The sequence below is a fragment of the Lepus europaeus genome, chromosome 9 (genome assembly GCF_033115175.1).
Source record: "Lepus europaeus isolate LE1 chromosome 9, mLepTim1.pri, whole genome shotgun sequence".
Taxonomy (NCBI): domain Eukaryota; kingdom Metazoa; phylum Chordata; class Mammalia; order Lagomorpha; family Leporidae; genus Lepus; species Lepus europaeus.
Window position 1 is genome coordinate 121,595,432 of NC_084835.1, and position 19,079 is coordinate 121,614,510.

The window sequence follows — 19,079 nt, forward strand, 5'->3', positions numbered from 1 at the left end:
ACCATCTTGTTTGGCTTGATTGGGTTTGATGGTCTAAATAAACAGAAATAAAACCAGAATGTAATTTTTCTACAGATGAGTATATGTAAATAATTCAACTCAATCTTTACAAATTCTTTATTTAAATCACATTAATGGAAGAGAATTTAAGAGTTTAATAAAAATGTTTCTCTTACAACTCCAAATAAAAACAAAGCATTAACACATTTGCCTTCAACTTTTTTTTTTCCATGTCTCTGTTGGTTCTTAAAATGTCAGTTTGAAAACTTGTGGCCTCACATTTCTAATGACTATACCACGTGGTCAGTGGTTCACAATAGTGGCCCCCCACTGAGCAATCAGCCTGAGGGGTGAGGTGGGGGGCATTCATGAAGGCTTCCATTTACCGTTATTTTGAAAGCTGGAGACTTCAAACCAGGGTGTGACTGCTGATGCTGGCCATTATCAAACCTCTGTGGAACATCAACAGGTGTGTGGTATTTGTGTTGTTAAGCACAGAGAGTGCTCATGGGTTATGCTGGGTTTTTGGCATTTTCACTGGACCCACCTGATTTATTTGACATTGTTCCCGGGGATCAACAGTGCAAAAGATTTCTGACGCCAATTTATATATTGTAAAGGGTTCATATTAGTCAATTAAGGAAAGTTCATTATAAAATAATTGTAACCATTTCTGAACAATGTAGTGTCAGTTTTATGAAGTCACCAAACAATAAGATGAGCTCACTCATCTTCACTCCTGCTGAATCTCTCAGGCCAGCAGTGTCTTGGTTAATTATTCAACTGCACCCAGAGGGAAGGGAGGAAGAGGATAGTTACTGAGGTTGTTGAGCCTAGGAGAGTCAACCTGGAGTGCCAGAGTTCAGAGTCCACGTCTCTGCCACCCGGAGTCGGGATGGGTGTCCCCAGCTCAGTCCCCCAGGTTTTCCAGCCCATGCTGAGCCGTGTGGCTACTGACTCTGTCATGACTCAGGAGCCGGAAAGGAAGTACTGATATCAGAAAATGGGGTGCCATACAATATCACCCGTATGCTTATTAATAAATCCCCAATATTAATAAGCCTGTGTGGGTTCTTGCCTAATACTCAGAGAAGAATTCTGAATACCGGCATAAATGAACAAGGTAGCATGATACATTTTAAGCTTTTTATTCAGTGAGAAAGATGCACAGGAGAGTGAGGGCCCTATCTGTAGGAGAGAGGGAAATCTGGGTCATATCTAGTCCCAGGAGCCAGCCACATGGAGGACCATGCGGACCAGAAAGCCTGGGGCCTGGAGGCACAGGGGTAGCAAGGCCCACACTGGCAAAAAGCCAAAGAAAAGAAAAAGGGCCAGGCACACTGTGTCCCAGCTTTTAATCCACTTCCAAAGGGGAGTGGTTAATTAACCTGATTGGCCGATGGGCACACAGGTGTGGCCAGGTAGGGGCATGAGGTCACACAGGGGTGTGGTCTTCCAGCTCACAAACCTGAGCAGTTTTATCCTGTACGCCTGCCTACATCAGTACCTCCCAATGTTGTCTCATTCAGAGGGGTGAGAGAAATTTCCCCAGTGACAGGCAAGGTCAAGCCATCAGTGATAAGGAGGCAGGGATGCTGAGTCAAAGAGAAATTCAAATATTTGCTTTTAAAAATTTTATTAAAGAAATAGATGTATGTGCACACAAATGGTGGCCCAGGATACCTGGAGGTCTATTCACACAATCAGGACAGGACTTGATGGAACTGAAGGAAGGCAATGAATGGGTTTCGTTCGTAGATGCAGCACCTTCAAATACTCATACAACTATTGTATTAAATGGATTCGGAAGGTGCTCTTAATGGAAAACAGTGAGGGCTAGGAACATTTTTTGGTTTTATGCAGTATTTGCAAAATTGAATGTGCTGACCTGGGACCCTTGCCTGGGTGTTTGCCCGAGTGTGTGGGTGCCCTGGTGGGTGACTCTGCCTCTCTACCCTTGCCGCTGGGAGAATGCACTGACAGATGAAGGACTTGTCTCTGGCTTCTCCTCACTGCTCACGCTCCTGCTGGGCGTGTCCATCACCCTTGTGGGCCACTCCCAGCCCATCCAGTCCTCTGAAACACGGCACATCCAAGTAGCACCCTCCGACTTGCTTCGCCTCTGGGGCTCTGTGCTTTGGTAAATGGAACATTGGCCAGTTGATAGCGGAGCCCTGAATCTTTGACATTTCCCTCTCTTTCAAATGCCATTCATAGCAGGATCAGTGGACCTTTTCTCAGAAGCCACCACTTCCTTTTCTCTCCACTGTCACCTCCCATAGTTCATAAACAAAACTTCTATGCCTTTTGTCCTGTCTCTTGCTCACAGGGGAGTTCCTCTCTGCTGTACCTGTCATACCGCAGCTTCAAATCCTGGGAGTGGCCTTGTGGTCTCAGGAAAAAGTCTGCAATAGCAGATGGCCTAGAGCTGCTGTATGGTCCGGTCTCTGCTTTACTGGCTTCACTCTGCCTTCTTGGTGCACCCCAACAACCCCACATTCTCAGCCACTGAGAGCTGGCTGCCTCCTTGGATTATCGGCCCCCTCCTGGAATACTCTCAGGAACCCCGGGTCTGGTTAAATCTCCCTCCCACCCCCCCACCTCCAGTTATTCTTCAGATATCAGCTGAGTTGTATTGTTCAGGGAAGCCCTTTTCTGATTCCCCCTGGGTACTTTAGCGTCCCTATTACATACACTACCTGAGTCCCCAGAATTGTTTTTTTTTTAAGATTTATTTATTTATTTGAAAGTCAGAGTTACACAGAGAGAGAAGGAGAGGCAAAGAGAGGTCTTCCATCAGTTGGTTCACTCTCCAATTGGCTGCAATGGCTGGAGCCGTGCTGATCTGAAGCCAGGAGCTTCTTCTGGTCTCCCACGCGGGTGCAGGGGCTCAAGAACTCAGGCCATCCTCACTGCTTTCCCAGGCCATAGCAGAGAGCTAGATTGGAAGTGGAACAGCCCCTATGGGATGCCAGCACTGCAGGCTGCAGCTTTACCAGCTACACCACAATGCTAGCCCCCCCCCCCCATAGTTCTTTTGTAACATTTATTATCATTGCAATTAAGCACATCTTTGCGCAAATAGAACCCTGTGTGTTCCCCTACTAGTCCACAAGATTCTTGAAAGTGGAGACTGACTGGTTTACTGTGGGCTCTTTAAAGTTCTAAGCATATAGTGTGTCTTTGGGAACCAATTATGATGATGTGATGTGGTTCATCCACATGGTGCTACACAGTCATACTTCTTATGCGTCTGTCTCCCCCCAACTCAGTTTTTTTTTTTTTTTTTTTTGGACAGGCAAAGTTAGACAGTGTGTGTGTGTGTGTGAGAGAGTTATAGACAGTGAGAGAGACAGAGAGAAAGGTCTTCCTTCCGTTGGTTCACTCCCCTAATGGCCGCCACGGCCGGGGCTGCGCCGATCCGAAGCCAGGAGCCAGGTGCTTCTTCCTGGTCTCCCATGCGGTTGCGGTTGCGGGGACCCAAGCACTTGGGCCATCCTCCACTGCCTTCCCGGGCCACAGCAGAGAGCTGGACTGGAAGAGGAGCAACCAGGACTAGTACCTGGCGCCCCAACCGGGACTAGAACCTGGGGTGCCAGCGCTGCAGGTGGAGGATTAGCCAAGTGAGCCACGGTGCCGGCCCCACTTAGTCTTAAGCTCTACAACACCAGAGACCGTTTTCAACTAGTCCCTATACTTTCAGAGTTCAGCAGTGTCCTGCATACAGATTGCTAAAAATCTTCCTCCTTATTCTGCAGCAGCAATTTTGGGGGTGTCCTGAGCCAGGCCTGCTCTACCCTTCTTTATGCTGCATTTCACCAGTTTGAAACCTTCTTAGGAGTGGCTAGCACTGGGAGAAAGCAGCAACAGCAGGTACGCTGGAATGTCCATGGCTGGCTGATAACCTTGCCTTCACAGGGGCCATGCCTCCGTGCAGAGACCACAAAGCAGTTGTTGAGCGCCTACAGATGCTGTATCCCTGCTTGATGTGGCCTGCACAGTGTCCTCAATGACAGTGAATAGGATGACAACAAAACCGCAGATTTCTCTCTCTCACACCCAGAAACACAGGGGCTCCTCTTGAGCAGTCAGAGGACTGGGGAACACTGATCCACTATTCCTGCTGGGAGACAACGAGCCGAGCTGAGTCTACACACTATTGTGCCTGATCCACAATATTCGTTCAACAAATGTTTTAGAAGAAGAAGTAGACAAAGAAAGACGCTCACAAAAGCAAATAAATGCTATTCTCTCTGACTTCTCCCTTCTAGTGGTAGCTAGTACCAGACTCTGTTTTGTGATAGGGCCAAATGCACTTTAAATACCATCTATTTTAGAAGGTAAGACACTATTTTAAGTGTTTAGGATTTATTCTGAAAAAATTTTAAAAGGAGGGGAGGGAGAGGGGCCAGCACTGTGGCATAGCGGGTAAAGCCACTGCCTGCAGTGCCGGCATCCCATATGAGTGCCGGTTCGAGTTCCGGCTGCTCCACTTCCAATCCAGCTCTCTGCTATGGCCTGGGAAGACAGTGGAAGATGGCTTAGGTCCTTGGGCCCCTGTACCCATGAGGGAAGATCCAGAGGAAGCTCCTGGCTTTGGATCAGCACAGCTCTGGCCATTGCGGCCAGTTGGGGAGTGCACCAGCAGATGGAGGACCTCTCTCTGCTTCTCCTTCTCTCTCTGTGTAACTTTTTCAAATAAATAAGAAATCTTAAAAAAAAATTCCATTAAAAAACAAAAAAGGAGGGCAGAGAGAGAGAGTGAGTGAGCAAGAGAGAGAGAGAGAATGCTCCCAACCGATGGTTTGCTCCCTGAATACCTGTAGTGGCTGGGACTGTGCCAGAGCCAGAATCAAGAACTCAGTGGGTAGCAGGCTCTCAATCACTTGAGCCATCACCTGTAGCCTCTCTGGGTCTCCACTGGGAAGAGCTAGAGCTGGGGCTAGAACCCAGGTTCTCTAACAGGGGACAAGATGCCCTAGATGTTGTTTTAAGTGTATTCAATATTATCTGTTATTTCAAATGCTGTTTTTCAACCACAGTTTATTAATTGGAAATGTAATGGCCAGTGAATTAAAATAGCATTTGAGGGCTCTATTGTATAAGACAAAGCAAAATACTTGTTTGTATTTTACTTTAACTTCTCTGTTAATGTATCTATGGTTAGATCCAGCAAACTTATGGTATCTATTGGTGACATCCTCGCCTTTCATAACAAGATGTAAAACTTAAATCTGTGCCCAATACTTGCACATATCCTTTTTGTTTTCTACTAACCAACTCCATAATGTCTACACTCTGCAGAGCACTTGATAAACAAGAAAGATAATCCTCACTGTGTTGAAAAGATTTTCCTTCTTTAGGAGGTAGGCACTAGGGAGACAGAGGCTGGGTTGGTTCTGTTCCATACTCTTCTGGCTAAAGACTCAATCTACTGATGAGCTACAGAGACAGAAATATAGGAAATGTTGAGACAACAAAATGCGGCATTCTTTTTTCCAATATGATGCGGAGGAGACGTATAATGACTGTAACTTCTTAACAGTTATGATAAGCAAATACATGCATGCTTCTGTGCTATTTTTAACTCGGGAAGACTTGAAGAGAAAAACATTATTATACGGATGCATTTTATTTAAAACCATTACTGTAGTATAAATCCTTATTCAGGATGAAAAAGAGTGTCAGAGAAGTTATGCCTTTTGCTATAATAGAAAATATGAAGTTTTAATCATCTCACCTCCCACATCGAAATTCACCAAAACAGCTTAGAAAGAGCATAGATTTAAAATTCCAGAGTGGTTAAGTGTTCATGCATATTGTCAGTAGGCATTTGAATGCAATTACAAAAAATGTAAACTTAAAGAAAATTAGAACTTTGAATATTGTTAAAGTAAACTCATCATCAAAAACGAGTAGTTCCCCAGAGTGACCAATGCCTCCTTTCACATTTTAGATAATTTTTAATGAAGTTTACGTAAAAGCTCACTTGCGGAGCCAGATGGCAGAGCGCAGGCACACTTCGGGGTTTAAAAGCCAGGTGGCGGCCGCAGGGAAGCATCAAGCTCTGTACCCCTGCCCAAGTGTCGGGGTGACCTCTGAACTACTGTGGGGCACATTCAGTTCTTCCAGCCACAGCCAAAGGAACTAAACGAGACTTTCACGACAGCTTATGTCAGGAGAGACGAAGTACAAAGCATGAGTATAGCCAAAAACCATCCGTTCAGACAAAATGCTAGTGCTCATCAGAGGAATACAACAGAACCCAAGAGCTCTGCGTTGTATTTCTCAAATGTTTAGGATGCAATCCAAAATGTACTAGAGATTTCAGAAATATGAAAACGTGAGTTATAATCCAAAAGGAAATCAATGGAGAGTAACCCCAAGATGATCCAGGTGTTTGAATCAGAACACAAAGTTTCAAAGCAGCCTTTAAACTATATTCAAAGATATAAACGAAAATATGCATGTGATAAATAAATATGAGACATCGGGGCTGGCACTGCGGCGTAGCAGGGAAAGCCCTGCCTGCAGTGCCGGCATCCCAGTGGGCGCCGCTTCGAGTCCTGGCTGCTCCACTTCCGATCCAGCTCTCTGCTGTGGCCTGGGAAAGCAGTGGAAGATGGCCCAACTCTTTGGGTCCCTGCACCCTTGTGGGGAGACTGGGAAGAAGCTCCCGGCTCCTGGCTTCAGATCAGCGCAGCTCTGGCTGTTGCGGCCAATTGGGGAGTGAACCAGAGGATGGAAGACCTCTCTCTCTCTGCCTCTCCTGTCTATGTAATTCTGACTTTCAAATAAATAAATAAATACATATTTTTTAAAAAATATGAAACCTCATCATAGAAACAGTGTAAGAAAAGGCTAAAGAGAATATTGAGAACTTAAAAAAAAATAACATCTGGAATAAAGATATCACTAGATGGTTTTAATAGAAGAGTGGAGATGATGGAAGAATCAGGAGGCAAGGAAAACAGGTTAATAGAATTTTCAGTCTGAAGACCAGAGAGGAAAACAGTTAAAAAAGGACACAGCTTAGGTGATGTTATTTGGTGGGTAGTATCAAAAGACATAACATGAGAGAGGATGAAGAAAAATATCTGGAGAAATAATGGTCATAAATTTTCCAAACTTGGTGAAGACATACACTAATATTTACAGATTTTAAAAGCTCAGAAAGCCCAGGCAGGATAAATATGAAGGTAATCACATCTAGTCATATCCTAAACTTCTGAAAATAATTTTTTTAAAGATCTATTTATTTGAAAGTCAGTTACAGAGAGGGAGAGACAGAGAGAGGTCTTCCATCTGCTGGTTCACTCCCCAGATGGCCACAACGGCCAGGCCTGGGCCAGGGCGCAGCTAGGAGCCAGGAGCTTCCTGTGGGTCTTCTGAGTAGATGGCAGGACCCAAACCCTTGGATGATCTGCTCTTTTCCCAGGCCATTGGCAAAGACTTGCACTGGTGCCCATTTGGGATGCAAATGGTGACTTTACCTGCTGTGCCACACACTGGCCCTCAAAAGAATAATTCTTTAAAGTACCCAGAGAAAAATGGCCAGTGACTTACAGGGAAACATAAAGTGGAGCAAAAATGTGAGTGATTGCTGCTTGCTAGTCAGAAATAAATATGCTTTTTAATCCATTCTGTCATCTCTTCCTTTTAGATGAAATGTCTAGTTATTTTTATTTATTGTAATTATTGATATAACTGAATTAAGGCCCCCCCATTTAACTCTTTTTTCCTTTTTTTTTTTTTTAGTGAACATCCAACGATGTTGTGATGGACTTGGAGAGGGAATTAAGAATAAACACTTTTTGTTACAAATCACTAAGATTTTGGGTGTTTATTAATTTTATTTTTGACAGGCAGAGTGGATAGTGAGAGAGAGAGACAGAGAGAAAGGTCTTCCTTTTGCCTTTTGCCGTTGGTTCACCCTCCAATGGCCGCTGTGGCCGGCGCACCGCGCTGATCCAAAGCCAGGAGCCAGGTGCTTCTCCTGGTCTCTCATGCTGGTGCAGGGCCCAAGCACTTGGGCCATCCTCCACTGCACTCCCGGGCCACAGCAGAGAGCTGGACTGGAAGAGGGGCAACCGGGACAGAATCCGGTGCCCTGACTGGGACTAGAACCCGGTGTGCTGGTGCCGCAGGCGGAGGATTAGCCTAGTGAGCCGCGGCACCAGCCTACGTTGGCTTTTTCAAAGCATTCATTTTATGTGAAAGGCAGAGCAGCAGAGAGGCAGAGTTTGCTCTTCCGTCCCCTGGTTCACTACCCAGATAGGGGCTGGCCGGGCCAAAGCCAGGAGCCAGGTGCTTCTCCTGGTCTCCCATGCAGGTGCAAGCACTTGGGCCATCCTCCACTGCACTCCGGGCCACAGCAGAGAGCTGGCCTGGAAGAGGGGCAACCGGGACAGAAGCTCCTGGCTTCGGATCGGCACAGCGCCGGCCATAGCGGCCACTTGGGGGGTGAATCAAAGGAAGGAAGACCTTTCTCTCTGTCTCTCTCTCTTTGTCTATAATTCTACCTGTCAAATAAAATAAATAAATAAATCTAAAAAAAAAAAAAAAAAAAAAAGAGAGAGAGAGAGGAGGAGAGAAGGCCAGCTCTTAATTTTACCCACAGTCAGGAAAGGAGGCTTTGATCACATGGAACCTCTCAACTGGAAATGAGATCAAACTGGCTTCCTCATGGTCCTTTTTTAGCAAACGGTAACCTCCGAATTAACTTCCCGCTCCAAGAGGAAGGTGTTAACTGAACCCCGAGCTAAAGAGGCAGAGAAAAGTCCCCCAAGACCAAGGCAACGCCTAACCCTTAAGGGGAATGGAGCTGCCCGCGGGGGTCAAGAAGGCAACCAGCCTTGTTCCAGACTAACGCTGCCGGCTACTCCCTGGACGGAGGCTGCGAGTCCTTACTTTCCAGAATCGTCCGATTTTCTTGGGCAGCAGGCAGCCAGGAAATGCTGACTGAGGCAGTACGTGCAACCCCGACATGGTCACCCGCCCCGCGGAAGCGGTCTTTCCCACTCTGCTCTGGGACTGGTAAGCGGCTGTGTGAAGGCGGAGTTGCAAGAGCGGGGAGAGCCAGAGCAGGCATCTTCCGCGCCTGGCCCCCTCCTCGAGGGCGGCAACCGCCAGCAGGCAGGCGTGGGCGCTGCTCGGGGGCTGCTCCTCGCGGGTGCAGGGGCCCAGGCACGCGGCCATCTCGCTGCCTCCCCGGCCACCAGCAGGGAGCTGGGTGGGAAGTGGAGCAGCGGGGACCAGTGTCAGCAGAGTGGAAGAGGCTGCCTGGAGCTCCGACCGCTCTTATTGGCTGTGTGGCCTCCAACAGTGACCCTGGGAAGGGCAGTCCCCGGTGGGCGAACAGTCAGGTTCGGGGTCTTCGCCCCAGCGCCTCCCGGCCTGAACTGAACTGCGCCGGAGTCGGCCTTGGGCCCTCATTGGGTCTGCAGCGCCCGTCGGTGACCTGAATACAAATCTGTTAGTCCACCTGCCCTCGCCTAGAAGTACAGCCGGAGCCCTCAGCAAGGCCTCTGTCCAGTGGAGCTCCGGGTGGCGCGCAGCCCCTCGCGTTGGGGTCTTCGGCGCCGGACTCTGGGCGTCGACACGTGCTGGCTCCTGGACCGACCTGGGTGAGGGGCGCCATGGGCCGGGACTGCTGACCACTGGCGCCCAGCCCTGTTTTCTTCCCAACAATCCCTCGCACTGTGCCGTTAACGTTCGTTTAAAAAAAAAAAAAAAAAATCCCCACACCCGGGGTATCACGAACACTCGGGGCGTTTTCAACTTTTATTGCCACACTGCTCAGCCTCGCAGCCTCCTCGCCGCTGCCAGCATCCAGCTCCAGATTCCAGGAGCTCGGGTTTTGGTGTGGTCTTTCGAGATCTCTGTTTCTCATAACCCGGAGTAGCACACACGCCCCGCACTCCTGAGACATCTCGTTCACTTGGAGCCCCAGGAGCCACACCGGCCATGGCGGGCAGCACCCCACGGGCCTGAGCCTGGGGGTCCTTGGCCCAGGGCGGCTGGAGGTGGAGAAGGCAGCAGGAAGGAGGCGGGATCGGCTCGGGAGGAACCCCCTGGACGTCCCGGCGGCCCTCCCCGGCCGACACCGCCCACCTACGAGCCTGACCCGCGTCCTCCCTTTTAATATTGACTCCTCCGGTTTTCCTTCTCCTGGGGAGGGGTGGGACTTCCTGTTTCCTCTCCGAATGACTTCCGGCAGGAGCTGACGGGCTAAAAATACGACATAGTCGGCCGCTCGGGGCAGGAAGAACGAACTCGACTTGAGTTCTGCGGAACCAGCTTCAAGTTTCTGCTTTTCGGTGGTGGTGTCCGGGGTTCCATCCACGACGGAGCGGTCCTCGGAACCGCCGGAAGTCGCTCAAAGGGGAGACAGGAAGTCCCACCCCTTCCTCCCAAAGGGAAGACGGTGAGCCGGAGGAGTCAGTCAGAGGGGCGAGCAGGAGCGATTCCGTCGGCAAACAGGTAAGTTATTCTCTGGCGGGGCGGGGGGTCTGGAGGCGGGGACCGTCCAGCGTCAGCGCGGGGCCTGGGGGCGGTGGCTTGAGGGCCCGGGGCCTGGCGGCCGGGCGCCCCGAGCCCGCTCAGGGCCCTTCGCGCTCTCTCCTCCCCCCTCCCCCCGCCTCCGCCCCTCCCTGCTCGCCTTTCCCTCCCGACGCCCGCCCAGACCCACGCCCGGACACACACGGCCGCCGCCTCGCGCACGCCGCCGCCGCCGCCGCCCGCGCCCTCCGCGCGCTCCCCTGCGCCGCGTCGGGGCCGTCCTTGCCGGCCCGGGCGGTGTCCCCGATGGGAGACGCCGCTCGGGCCGCAGGGCCGGCTCCCGGGCCTCAGCCGCAGTTCCCGGCAGCGGCGGCTGCCTCAGGCCGCCAGCCCGTTCTGGGCTCACCGCTCGGCGTGCTGGCCGCCCCGCTGCCAGCCGCTCGCCTCCTGCCGTTAGGCTCGCCGGCGTGGGCGGGCGGCGGAGCCCCGGGCCCGGGGCAGGCCCAGCGGCTGCTCGCCCGTCACCCAGCCCGGGCGGCCCTGGCGGCCCTGGCGGCCCTGGCGGCCCTGGCGGCCCTGGCGGCTGAGCTCTGCGGGTCACGCTGGGTTTGGGGGCGGGGACCCGTGGACATCGCCTCCGTGGGCAGTTGCAGTCGGGGTGGCGGTCGGAGCGGCGGCCTCGCGGGATGCCGGCGACGTCGGGCGAGGAGCTCGCTGCCCTGCGAGTTGATGCACTCAGGAGCTGAGGCGGTGGTGCCGTCGGGACACCCAGCACAGACACGGGTGACCGCGGACTGCTTCCCCGCACGCCGAGGTCACCCCAAGTGCCCTGACCCAGAGGAGTGCGGGCACTCAAGCCGGCGGTGCGCGCCGCTCGCCCTGCCAGGGTTGCTAACGACTGACCGCACCTGGCACAGGGCAGAGCTGTCGGGTGGCCGAGGCCTGGGCCGCGGGAGCATTGCTGATCAAAAAACAATCGCGCTGTTTTGGAATAAATTTAGATCCACGGAAAAGCAAGCTAGGCAGAGTCCACCGATACTGTCGGGGCTCCGGTTGAGAAACCCTGGTTCCTGCTTTATGTCTAGCGCCGTTTCCGGTGCAGGCTTCTCCGGGGGGCGCGGTGCTGTCGGGGAGACGATACCCGAAAGTGTAATGCCCTTTTCTGAGTGTCAGGCTGGAGCCTGGGCGCCGGGGGAGCCGCAGACGCCTACAGGAAATAGTGTGTGAGTGGGGGTCTCAAGGATTTGAAGTTTTTCACCACATTCCCCCAACAGTCTTCCTAATCGTTTGTTTTATTAGAGAAGAACGAACTTGAATAAAATAGACTCTTTAATTTGACTTTTCTCTTGTCTTGATTAAGAGGATGTATTCCAGGCGGTAAGGATCCTGCTTTGCAAACCCGTGACTAGGAGACTAAACTAGTTCTGAGGCACTCTTGACCGTAGGTAACACTGGGTGTGGAACGGCACCTGGCCCGAGTGTCCTTGTCCTTCACTTTCCAGTATCCGTCACCGGGGGTTAAGGAGGTCAATCAGGACAGTTACTCGTGCTTGCTTTGTGCCAGCCTTTGCGCCAGGGTGCAGTGTATAAGGTGGCAGGGCACATGGAGACGGAAGTGGGCGTTGGCCACACAGTGTAATGGTGGTGCGGTGTTCCTTGGGGACACAGTGTCGTGGTGCCCATCATGATTCTTGGTTGACAGCCATAGAAATGAACTCTGGCTGACTTAGGCAGAAATTTGTTGAAAGGCTATAGGTAGCTTCCTGAATTGATGAGAAGACTGGAGAACTGGGTTCAGAAAACAGAGCTGAAAGAGACTGGGTGGTTGAGGCCACAGCCAAAGTCATACCTCATAAAGTGGAGTTTTGTGGCTGGTGGCATTGCCCCTTTGTTGTGGGCCGTTGATTCTCTTCTGCTACTGAAAAATCTCTCTGCCCCTGCGTCTTGGTTCCCGTCTCATGGAGGGGAAGGAGATGGCCACGTCGCCCTGGTTTCAGGTGGGACAGTGTTCTGTGACCTACATCTCAGGACACTCACACAGCCAAGGAGTCCTACAAAGCGGGAGGGTGGCTCCTAAGAGCAAAAGTGTACATTGGAAACATTAAGTCAAAGTGGGAGAGGTTAGGGAGGAATGCTAAGCGGGGGATGCTCCCACCCCTGGGGGTTCGCCCGAGTGCTGATTGTAGTGTGCTAAGGTGTACTGAAGAAGGTGGCCCAGACCAGCCCTCCCATGTGTCCTGCCCATTTTGTGAATTAAACAGGGCAGGGGTGAGTGTAATCACTGTAAGGGTTTTCTGCCCAGCACAACAGTTGGTTACTCAGAATCATGAAGAAAACACTAAATTACATTCTGTGTGCATGTTAGAAAAGTCTAGAATTATATAACTTTGTAAGATTGCTATGAAACCAAACCATGTTTTTTAAACTTTTAAGAAAGCATTCTGGGCCGGCGCCGTGGCTTAACAGGCTAATCCTCCGCCTTGCGGTGCTGGCACACCGGGTTCTAGTCCCGGTTAGGGTGCCGGATTCTATCCCGGTTGCCCCTCTTCCAGGCCAGCTCTCTGCTATGGCCCGGGAAGGCAGTGGAGGATGGCCCAAGTGCTTGGGCCCTGCACCCGCATGGGAGACCAGAAGAAGCACCTGGCTCCTGGCTTCGGATCAGCGCGATGAGCCGGCCACAGCGGCCATTGGAGGGTGAACCAACGGCAAAATGGAAGACCTTTCTCTCTGTCTGTCTCTCTCACTATCCACTGGGCCTGTCAAAAAAAAAAAAAAAAAAAAAAAAAAAGCATTCTGCCCAGCAGGACATCATGTGGGACACGAACTGGCATACAGGAATGGTACCTGGGGCATACAGGAATGGTACCTGGGGCACATCAGCCAGACAAGCTAGGCAGGCCCGAAGTTAGAACTTTCTTCCCAGGCAGGGAGGTCCCACTCCCTGGGTGACTGGGGGGGGGGGGGGGGAGTGAAGACCCCAGGCTCCTACTCCGGGTGTGCACTTCCTCCCCAGCTCCCTGAGCTCCAGGAAGCTATGCAGAATGATGTGTTGCTGGGAGCTTTTGGTGAGGAGAAGTGGCACCGACTCCTGTGCAGAGTGGGTGTGACCTGCAGGTGGGTGAGCATCTCTGGTAGAGTGACGCTGGTGAGGGTCTCCGGACAAGCCAGGGAGAGAAGCACACGGTGGGGTTAGGGGAACAGGAGGAATTCCTGGGGGATCGTTCTTGTATTTATTAGCTAGCTGGTACTTGTAAATGTAAAATTTGAAAATCTGCTCTGTGACAAAAGTGTCGACCTGCAGTGAACTTCAGGTGGTTTTGGCCTGAGGTTGTGTGTGTGTAATGCTGAGTCCCATCTGGAAGGAGCTTTGAAAATTAGGAAAAAAACTTGAAAGACCTGATTTCTTAAGAAGTGGTGGACTGATTTGAAAATTCTTTGTTTTTCACACTTGTTAAAGGCCTCTTGTGACCTGATCAAATGCTCTGTATGTGATGATGTGGACCCCGGGTCCCTTTGAACCATGACCCGGATGTGTTGGGTCACCGTACTCCAGGAGACACCTGAGTGCTGAGAATTTTAGAATTTCTGTGGAGCTTGGTGCTGTGGCCTAGAAGGTTAAGCCTCTGCCTGCAGTCCTGGCATCCCATTATGGACGCTGGTTTGAGTCCTGACTACTCTGCTTCAGATCCAGCTCTCTGCTATTGTGCCTGGAAAAGCAGCAGAAGATGGCTCAAGTATTTGGGCCCCTGCACCTGCGTGGGAGACCGAGAAGAAGCTCCTGGCTTTGTCCTCGCTCAGCCCCAGCCATTGCAGCCATTTTAGGGGGTGAACCTGTGGGTGGAAGAGCTCTTTGTTGCGTCTCTCTCTGTATTTCTGCCTTTCAAATAAATAAATAAATAAATAAATCTTCTAAAAATTTTTTTCTGTTACATCTAATTTCTTCAAAATAGATTTGATATAGACTAAATAAGAGAAATGTTAAAATTAGAGTTAAGATGGCTTTAGCTAGAGCAAAGTAAATAATTTAAAATAGATATTTTAGGCTTACTAAATATGATTCTGGCAGTTGAAGGAAAGAAGAAATTTTAATTGTTTCATCTGGTGAAATATTGATGTTTTTTCAACTTTCAGGCCTTAGAGGAATAAATGTCCTCATAGAGTTACCAGCTTGTAAAAATAATTTTTACTTATTTTGAATTTTTTTTTGAAAGAGAGAGATAGGCTGAAGCCAGGAGCCTACAGCTGCTTCTGGGTCTCTGAAGAGGATGGCCGAGGCCTGAGTGAGTCCCCATCTGTTGCCTCCTACGACGCCTTAGTAGGAAGCTGGATCAGAAGTAGAGTGGTCAGGCACTGCAGTATGGGAAGCAGGCATCCCAAGCAGTGGCTTAACCTGCTGCACCGCAACGCCTGTCTCCTAGTAGTTGAGGATATGGTTTGTAAAGAGTGGTTAATGGCTCAGGGAAGGTAGAGCTTTTAAAGCTTTTCTTTTTCTTTTTTTAAAGATAGATTTATTTATTTGAAAGATGGAGTTAACAAAGAGGCAGAGAGAGAGAGAGAGAGAAAGGGAGATAGATAGATATCTTCCATCTGCTGGTTTACTTCCCAAATGGCTGCAACAGCAGGAGCTGGGCCGACCTGAAGCCAGGAGCCAGGAGCTTCTTCCTGGTCTCCTCCGTGGTGCAGGCCCCAGGACCTGGACCATCTTCCATTGCCTTCCCAGGCCACAGCAGAGAGCTGGGTGAGGAGAGGAACATCCCATATGGGATAATGGCACTGCGGACGGTGGCTTTACCTGCTCTGCTACAGCGCTCCTCCCTCAAAGCTTTTCATACTTACGTGTTAATCACATACACAGGTGTTGTGTGCTCATGTATGTGTGTGTGAAGTTGCCTTCCATGCAGGGTGACTTCCCAACCAGAACTACTCCCTGCTCTCTAAGAGTGCCAGTCGCCCACACTTCCCCATGCTGAGCCCTTTGTTTCTTCAGTGAGGTTTCTGGGGAACATGGAAAGGATTCTTCATGGAGTATGGTGGTGGTGACTGATTTGCCAACAACCTTCCAAATTTATATGTTGAAAAATTTTCATTCCTCCCCTCCCCCCATGAGAGAGCAGAATATAAAGAGGTTTATTCTGCTTTAAGGAGTTTAAGTAAAGGTTAGCGTCAAATCAGTGGTTCCTTGTGGTACTTTTTGTTTTTCAGATTTTTTTTGTTTTTTTAATTTGAAAATCTGAGTGACAGAGAAGAAGCAGGGAGAGACACAGAGAGGGATCTTCTATTCTGAAATGGCTGCATTGACTAGGGTAGGGCCAGGGCAAAGCCAGGAGCCCAGAACTCCATCCAGGTCTAATACTTAGGTGGCAGGGGCCCAAGCTTTGACCATCATCTGCTGTCTTTCCAGATGCATTAGGAGGGAGCTGGATCAGTAGCAGATCAGCCAGGACTCAAATGCATGCTCCTGTATTGGGTACCTTGGGGTACTTTTTGTATTCTCTCTAAGGTTGTAGTTGGTTATGTATGTGGTCTTTACCAAGCAGAACTTCCTGGGAATCAGTTACCCTTTTTAAAAATTTTTTATTTTTTACTATTCAGCCAAAGGCTATTTTTTTTTTCCTTTTTCTTTTTAATTTGAAAGGCAGAGAAAGAGGAGGTGGGGGGGGGGGAGAGAGAGAGGGAGAGATTGGTCTTCCCTCTTTTGGTTCACACCCCACCCCCAAGTGGCTGCAACAGCCAGGGCTGGAGCTTCTTCCGGGTCTCCCATGTAGGTGAAGGGGCCCGAGCACTTGGGCCATCTTCTGATGCTTTCCCAGGCACATTAGCAGGGAGCTGGATTGGATTAACGGAGCTGGTACTTGGGATGCTGACACTGCAGGTGGTGGCCTAACCTATGCCACAGCGCTGACCCAGTGGGTTACCCTTGTAATTCACTACAGGTTAGTGAAAGGCTTAAGCACAGAAGGTAAACTATGAAACTTTTAAAAGTCAGTATAGGATGATAGCCATAGGATTGGTATGAGCAAGAGGTGCTTAAACAGATCACAAAGTGCAGACCTTAAAGGAAAAGATCAGCGTATTTGACATTGATATGGATGACTGTGTTTATTTAGAAAAACCATCAAGAATGTGAACAGATAAGTCACAAAGAGTAGGTGGGTGCTGTTTGGTATATACAATAATAAAAGATTAGTATTTAGAGAGGAAACCAATCCAGATCAGTAAGAATAAGAAAGAGGACAGATGATCCCAATGGACATCTGACAGAAGAGGAAACTTGCAAAAATGCTCAACTTTCTTTCAACCTGAAGCAGCCAACTTTATAAAGAGAAAACATTCATTTAGCTCACGGTTTTGGATGTCCAAGTCTGAAATTGGGCAGCCCCATTGGCTTGGTGTCTGGGGAGGGTGGTGGATGTTGTTGGCAGAGGAAGGTCCCACGGTGACCCAGAGAGCAGCAGAAAATCTAGGCTCTACTCTGCTTTTATAACCAACTTTGTCTGGGGAACCAGCTTCTGGGGGCATGACCTCCCTTCTTCCGGCCCACCTCTTAAGCCACATAATTGGATTGTTTCCTCTCTTAATAACCATTAACTTTTGACTTTGGGATTTGAATGGCTGCATGCCTTTGGGAGCCATATTCTGTTCAAAAGGCAGTAGTTAGGCATGCCGCTATGGTGAGATAAAGGAGAGCAGGTGAATGACAAGTGCAGATTCAAGTTATGGTTAGCTCTGCAAGAAGGGGAAAGGTGATGGGGAAGGCAGAGACACAGCCTCAAAGGTACTTGTTTTTCTTTAACTGATCTGTGCTGAGGATGTTGTTACATTATGCCTAACACTTTGCACATATTAAATGTATTTTGTATCTCCAAAATATTTTTGTAACATTTGTTTTTTAATATTGCAATTCTGTCTACCCAGGGATTGTTTAATTTGTATGAACAAGATATGCTAGAGATGAAGTATGTTTTTGGAGGAGGGTGACTGAAGTTACTCTTCAACTGACCCATCTTCTAGATGCTGTCAGGAATAGAGCCAACCAAAGGTGCTAGGTTTAGATGGTAAGGATAGCTGACACTGAGCACTTACTCTGTGCCGGACACTGGCCAGAGCACATTACATGCTGAGTTTATGCTCCTGTAAGTAAACAAAGCATGCTCCCCACAGTGACCCTGGGAGGGTGGGTGTTGTCACTGTCCCTGCGAAGGAAGTGGCATCTGGATACAAGGTGCAGACACAGTCTGACTCACAGGGCTGCAGGAAAGAGACAAGTATAGGCAAAATTCTGAGAGAGCTGGAGGGACGAAAAACAAAAAGCCCAGAGAGGAGTGGCAGTGTAGCAAAGACTGGCAAAATGTGTATTTACTTCCTTTTTCCAGATTGTACTTTTTCTTAGTGGGTCTTTTTTTTTTTTTTAAAATAATAATTAATTTGAAAAGCAAAGTTATAGGGAGGGGATGGAGGGAGAGACGGAAAGAGAATATGAATGGATATGAGAATAAGGAATGTTTTGCTTTCTCTGGTTCACTCCCCACATGCCTGCAACAGTTAGGGCTGGAGCCAGGGACCAGGGGCCAGGAACTCCATAAAGGTCTCCTGTGTGGGAGGCAGAAACCCAACTACTTGGGCCATCATCTGCTGCCCCCTGTTTGCTTACTAGGATGCTGGATTGCAAGTATAAGTGGGGCTCAACCAGACAGTTCAGTATGGATGCTGGAATCCCAAGCAGTGGATTAACCTGCGGCAGCATAACACCTGCCCCACTAGGTTTGTTTTTAAGCCAACACAGTCCTTTTGTCATTCTAGCAGATGACAGATCCTCAAGGCAGAAAGAGTAATTAATTACCTTTTGATTTTAGTTCTTGATTTTTTTTTTTTTTTTTGACAGGCAGAGTGGACAGTGAGAGAGAGACAGAGAGAAAGGTCTTCCTTTTGCCGTTGGTTCACCCTCCAATGGCCGCCGCGGTAGTGCGCTGCGGCCGGCGCACCACGCTGTTCCGATGGCAGGAGCCAGGTGCTTCTCCTGGTCTCCCATGGGGTGCAGAGCCCAAGCACTTGGGCCATCCTCCACTGCACTCCCTGGCCACAGCAGAGAGCTGGCCTGGAAGAGGGGCAACCGGGACAGGATCGGTGCCCCGACCGGGACTAGAACCCGGTGTGCCGGCGCCGCAAGGCGGAGGATTAGCCTGTTGAGCCACGGCGCCGGCCAGTTCTTGAATATTGAGTCTAAGTGATATCTGAAGAATGCATATTTCCGTTCATGAGAAAGTGGTAGTATCTTGTTCTCACGTGTAGAGTCTAAAAAGTTACTATCCTAGAAGTAGAGCATAGAAGAGTGATAACCGAATCCTAGAAAGGATGTGAGAGAGGAAGGGATGGAGAGAGGATTGGTTAGCAGGTTAAGGGTGCTGTTGGATTGGAGGAATAACTCCGGTGTTATAAAGCACAGTCAGGTAACTATGGTTGACAACAGTTAGTTCTGTACTTCAAAGTGATTAATAAAATTTTGAATGTTCCCAACAGAAAACATAAATGTTTGATACATGTTGTATATGTGTATTGTAGTGTCTCATCATACCCTATAA

General features: G+C 49.4%; 1 protein-coding gene across 2 annotated transcripts in view; it reads left to right on the forward strand.

The window, feature by feature from the left end:
- Window positions 1–10,257: 10,257 nt before the first annotated feature.
- The window catches only part of ZNF407 (zinc finger protein 407), a 464,217-nt gene continuing 455,395 nt past the window's right edge, over window positions 10,258–19,079 (forward strand). For both annotated transcript variants that reach the window (XM_062201806.1, XM_062201807.1), the window contains exon 1: window positions 10,258–10,482. The gene's annotated coding sequence lies outside the window, so the exon portion shown is untranslated. The remainder of the gene's footprint in view (window positions 10,483–19,079) is intronic.